We start from the raw sequence: 6,422 nt of genomic DNA, 5'->3' as shown, positions 1-6,422 counted from the left end.
ACCATTATTATTATAAAATAAAACTACTTTTTATTTATTATTATTAGCAATATTGTTTTATCAAATAATTGTTAGTTATATAAAACCGTATTTACTACAAATAACATATCTATACTAATATTTTTGTAATAAATATTAATAAATGTAATTAATTAGGTTATTAATAAAACACATAATTAAAATAACAATTAAATCACTAATAATACATAAATTTGTTCGATTACGATTATACGTTTTAATGTATACAAATCATATAGGTTCGTGAATCCAAGGCCAAACCCTATACTTGTTCAATGTCGTCCTATGTATTTTTACTACAAAATACATTAGGTGAGTTTCATTTGCTCCCTTTTTAATTGCTTTTTCAATATATATTTTTGGGCTGAGAATACATGCGCTGCTTTTATAAATGTTTACGAAATAGACACAAGTACTTAAAAATACATTCTACGTTGAGTTGTACCACTGGCATACTTCCCTGTAGCTTGGTAACTACTATTTACATGGGTATTGTAAATGCGAATCCTGTTGATAGATCTATCGGGCCTGACAACCCCAACCGGACTGGACGACCAGTATTCAACGGTTGCACAATACTTCGTTTTGTAGGCTACACTTGGTACGGTGTAGTGAGATTTCATAATAAAGGGAATATGCGACGTTAATTAATAGTTAAGTATGGTTACCAAGTGCTCAACCACTTAGAATGCTTTACATACACTTGCGAGTGTATTATGTTTATGATTATGAAATCTTGTGGTCTATTAATATATTGAAATGATTGTTATGATAAACCTATGAACTCACCAACTTTTTGGTTGACACTTTAAAGCATGTTTATTCTCAGGTACGAATTAAGTCTTCCGCTATGCATTTGCTCAATTTAAGGACATTACTTGGAGTCGATCATCGCAATGGGACCAAATGTTGATGACTTCGTCCAGGTGGATAAGGACGGGTCTTTACAAGAATCGGTATCCGCTACCGAGGATTGATGACTTATTTGATCAGCTACAGGGATCTAGTTGTTATTGTAAGATTGATTTGAGATCCGGGTATCACCAATTGAGAGTCAAAGAAACTGATGTCCCGAAGACAGCGTTTAGAACACGTTTTGGACATTATGAGTTTACAGTGATGCTGTTTGGTTTGACAAATGCACCAGCAGTGTTCATGGATCTCATGAACCGTGTGTGTAAGCCATACGTAGATAAATTCGTCATTGTGTTTATTGATGATATATTGGTGTACTCCAAGAACAAGGAAGAGCACGAACAACATCTACGTTCAATTTTGACTATGCTTAGAGATGAGCAGTTGTATGCAAAGTTCTCTAAGTGTGAATTTTGGTTACCAGAAGTACAATTTCTTGGCCATGTTATAGGGGCCAATGGAATTCAAGTTGATCCAGCGAAGATTGAGTCGGTTAAGAATTGGGAAACTCCTAAGACGCCAACGCAGATTAAGCAATTTTTGGGTCTAGCTGGTTACTACCAGAGATTCATCGAAGGATTCTCTAAGATTGCCTTACCATTGACCGCGTTGACTCATAAGGGCAAGAAGTATGAGTGGTTAGAACCGCAAGAGTCCACATTTTAGTTGTTGAAAGAGAAGTTAACAACTGCACCAGTATTGTCTCTACCCGAGGGAAGCGAAGATTTTGTTGTTTATTGTAATGCCTCTCGTCAAGGAATGGGTTGCGTGCTTATGTAACGAAATAATGTTATTGCTTATGGATCACGTCAGTTAAAGATTCACGAACAGAACTACACTACGCACGACCTTGAACTAGGAGCTGTTGTCTTTGCACTTAAAATGTGAAGACACTACCTGTATGGAACCAAGTTTACTATCTTCACTGACTATAAGAGTTTACAGCACATATTCGATCAGAAACAACTCAACATGCGACAATGATGTTGGATGGAACTACTTAGTGATTATAACTGCGAATTTCAATACCATCCAGGCAAGGCGAATGTTGTGGCGGATGCTTTAAGCAGAAAAGAGCGGGAGAGACCTCTTAGGGTTAAAGCTCTTAACATAGTTGTCCGTACGAATCTCACCTCACAAATCTGTGAAGCACAACAAGAAGCAGTGAAACAAGAAAATGTCGATGTTGAATTTCTCAGAGGAATGGATAAGAAATTTGACATCAAGGAGGATGGAACACGGTACTTTGCCAATCAAATCTGGGTACCAAAATTTGGTGGATTGAGAGAACTAGTGTTGGAGGAAGCACACAAGTCAAGGTACTCAATTCATCCGGGATCAGATAAAATGTACCAGGATTTGAAGGCATTCTATTGGTGCCCAAATTTGAAAGCTGACATTGCTACCTATGTCGGAAAGTGCTTGACTTGCGCTAAAGTCAAGGCTGAGCATCAGAAGCCATCGGGATTATTAACTCAACCAGAGATTCCCCAGTGGAAGTGGGAAGGTATTACCATGGACTTCATCATGAAACTGCCGAGAACGGCGGGAGGTCACGATACTATTTGGGTTATCGTAGATCGTCTCACTAAGTCTGCACACTTTCTACCGATAAGAAAAACTGATAAAATGGAGAAGTTGACTCAGATCTACATTAAGGAAGTCGTCTCTAGGCATGGAGTGCCTATATCCATTATATCCGATCGCGACAGCAGATTCACTTCCAGATTTTGGCAGTCATTACAGAAAGCAATGGGGACTCATTTAGATATGAGTATAGCATATCACCCCAGACAGATGGCCAGAGCAAACGAACTATTCAGACTTTTGAGGACATGTTGAGGGCATGTGTCATCAATTTCGGGAACGAATGGGATAAGTATTTACCACTAGCTGAGTTCTCATACAATAACAACTACCATGCGAGCATTAAGGCTGCACCTTTCGAAGCATTATATGAAAGGAAGTGTAGATCTCTCGTTTGTTGGAGCGAGTTGGGAGATAGTCAGTTGACAGGTCCTGAAATTATTCAGGAGACAACTGGGAAAGTTCTACGGATTCAGGAACGATTGAGAACGGCTCGAAGTCATGAAAAGAGTTACGTCGATGTTAGACGGAAGGATATAGAGTTCCAAATTGGTGACAAAGTTATGCTTAAAGTATCACCTTGGAAGGGTGTTGTACGATTTGGGAAACGAGGTAAACTGAGTCCTAGATATGTTGGACCATTCGAGATAACTGAAAGAGTTGGACCGGTAGCTTACAGATTGGAACTACCACAAGCTCTCAGCGGTATACACGACGTTTTTCATGTATCCAATCTAAAGAAGTGCCTAGCAGATGAGAATTTGATTATTCCTTTAGAGGAACTACGTATCGATGACAAACTTCATTTCATTGAGGAACCTGTCAAAATCTTAGGCCGTGAGGTCAAACAGCTGAAGCAAAGCCGAATTCCTATCGTTAAAGTTCGATGGAACGCGAGAAGAGGACCAGAGTTCACGTGGGAGTGTGAAGACCAGATGAGGCTGAAGTATCCACAACTGTTTCCCGAGGAAACTACTTCAGAGGATGATCACTAAAATTTCGGGACGAAATTTTCAATAACAGGTGGGTAATGTAACAACCCTGCTTTTTTCGTTACTTCCATTAACCTTCCGTTAGTTTACTTAACGGTGATTATTTAACTTTTGTGCGTTTACGTGTAATAAATGTATATTTGATCTTTGGAGGGTTACAATAATTAATATGGGTTGATATTAAATCAAATAAATATTTCGGATAATGAAATACGATAAAAACGATACGATTTTGATAACTGCTTTTTGAGCAACGAAACGCTCGGGTTTATTTTAATAAATAATTAATTAATTATTAACTTTTTAAAAATAATTAATTTATGGGGTTTTTAATAAATTAACGTTTGGTTGCGTTTAACGATCGGTTTAGCGTTCCGGGCCTTCGGTACAACTAAATGACACTTGAAACGAGCCACGATTACACGAAATTGCATAACACGAGCCCGGGAGTACCCCATGGGGCCCAATCGGCCGAAACCCCACTCCTCACCCCTTTTTAATTTAAAAATTGCAACTTGAAGGACTTAGGTGTAAATTAGGAGAATTAGGGCTTAATATATATACTTAGTAATACCCTAACTACACAAATCCTTCCCCATTTATTTTTTTTGGTCGACATCTGCTCTCCCCCTCCTCTCCTCTACTGCCATCGACCACCACACACCCACAGACACTCAATTTTTATTTTTTGATCAAACCTCAAGAACAAACGTTGTGATTCGCGTTATCCTCTACGTATTGGTGTGCTTTAATTCTTGATCTAAGGTATATTTACATGAACCCTAATATTAAAAATCTGATTTTTAATAAATTTTCATAGTTATGTTGTCAATTGCTCAAGTCTATACGCGTACGTGTTAATTGTAATCGTTATATTGATTGTTTGATGCGTTAGGGTTTAAAAACGAATTTGTTTATGCATGGTCAGAAAAATTAAGTTTTTAAAATGTTAATTGTTATGTTATATTCAGATTCCTTGCGAAAAACTATTGATTTTAGGCTTTGGATTCGCTTGATTTCGTTTCCGGATGATCAAGTTATGCTTAATTGAAATTATCGTTGTGTTTTTGTGATTGATCAGAAATCTGGATTTGATAGACCACGAATTGGCATGTGAAACTTATACCACTGGAAATATAATTTAAAAACACTCAATTTAGACTAGGATAACATGTCATTTGCTTATGTATAACCCGAGATATGCTTGAATTAGTGTAAAAGTAGTTTTATACAGCACTTGCATGAAAATAACCTTGTATGATAAAATGTGGTAACTTCTGTGATTAAAGCTTTGCATATTTGAAATTTATACAAAAAGTAATTCACCTTTCATGTAGATATCATAGGATAATTGTATCTAGATATTCGGATAATCGCGTGCGAATGTGACTAGCTAAACTAGAAATCGAATCTGTAAATTGCTCTCTGTTTTATACTCTGTGGATTATGTTTATTGAATGAGCATGTAAGCTTCTGGAATATGAATTTTAACATGATATGTGACTTATTTTTAGTTTATGTCAATCTCTGAAACCTTATGCATTGGGCACAATAGAGCCGTACTTTATGTGGATTCTGATTTGAGCTGAAAAACTGAACATTCAATTTGCATGAATAAACTGTACAAATTGGCTAAACAAAATTTTCTAGATTTTTGATATGTGTTACTTTGACTTGTCCTTGAACTATGGCCACTGGTCTTGTATCAATTGCATGTCCCTAACTCCGGTTATAGCCAAAACGAAATCAGTGCGCGGTCAGAAATTGACTGGGCCAACCCCAAATGTACCCCTTCTGATTCCTGACTTTTAATTATCGTATGAGTCCCTGGCTAGACTTTTTGTAATCTATTTTAAGTACATTTATGATCTGGAGTTTTTCATGTTTACATGAATTTTTTACTATGAGATATTATGCTAAGTGTTCATGAACTTTGTGCACAACGATAAACTGAAATTGTGAAAATGATCATTCATGACCTGAAACGTATTGTTTGACTTAGGTTTGACATGTTGACCAATATTTGACATGAACCTATTGATGTTGACTTAAGTTGACTACTTTGACCAAGTTTTACTTTCGGTTTGACTTCGGTTGACTTTGTTTTACTTGCATGATATAGTTGACTTTTACTTGGAAACGCGTCGAGTCGAGCAATAAGACAACTTATACTATGAAACCACCCTTATTTAAGGTACATATATATTGACCAACCTAAATACGTATACTTAGATTGCATTATTCAGCTGTAAACCGTACAAGTTTATCTGTCATCCAAGTTTGTTCAAAAAGCCTCTAGCTTGAATACTTTTAATACCATCGGTGTAAGCACAATTTAGATGGACGGATCCGTTAGGTTGACAACCTCACCCGCTATAATAACTGTGGTGCATTTATTTTGAACATTAGATACACTCGAACAAGTGTATAACATTTTAGGAGGTAAAGACGGGTATAGTGGCTTCTATACTCAGGTCATTGCTAGTATTCAGGTGCTCATATTATGCAAACGTTTTTACGACTTGGTGTTGTACTTGTAAAATCTCGTGGTAAAGGAAACTAAACTATTTTTCTGATAACTGTTTTTTGGATACTGTTACTTAACTTTAAACCTGTAGATTCACCAACATTATTTGTTGACCTGTTTTGCGTGTTTTTATTCTCAGGTCCTTAAGAGGTAGGCTTCCGCTGTATTTGCTGCATGTCTGGCCGTGGAGTCAGCATTTGATTTAATGAACATTATTTACTCTCGCATTTAAAACTTTTATAACTGTTTAAATACTGTTGGCTTGTGGTTACGATCACAACAGTGTTTCTATTTTGGGATTATTGACTTATGTTTTTGAAAGTCAACTTTTAAATAAAATTAAATGCGATTGCTTTAAACGTCTCATATAGAGGGTGTAACTG

Source organism: Rutidosis leptorrhynchoides, chromosome 2 (assembly GCF_046630445.1).
Source record: "Rutidosis leptorrhynchoides isolate AG116_Rl617_1_P2 chromosome 2, CSIRO_AGI_Rlap_v1, whole genome shotgun sequence".
NCBI lineage: Eukaryota > Viridiplantae > Streptophyta > Magnoliopsida > Asterales > Asteraceae > Rutidosis > Rutidosis leptorrhynchoides.
Note: the sequence above shows the minus strand (reverse complement) of the source record.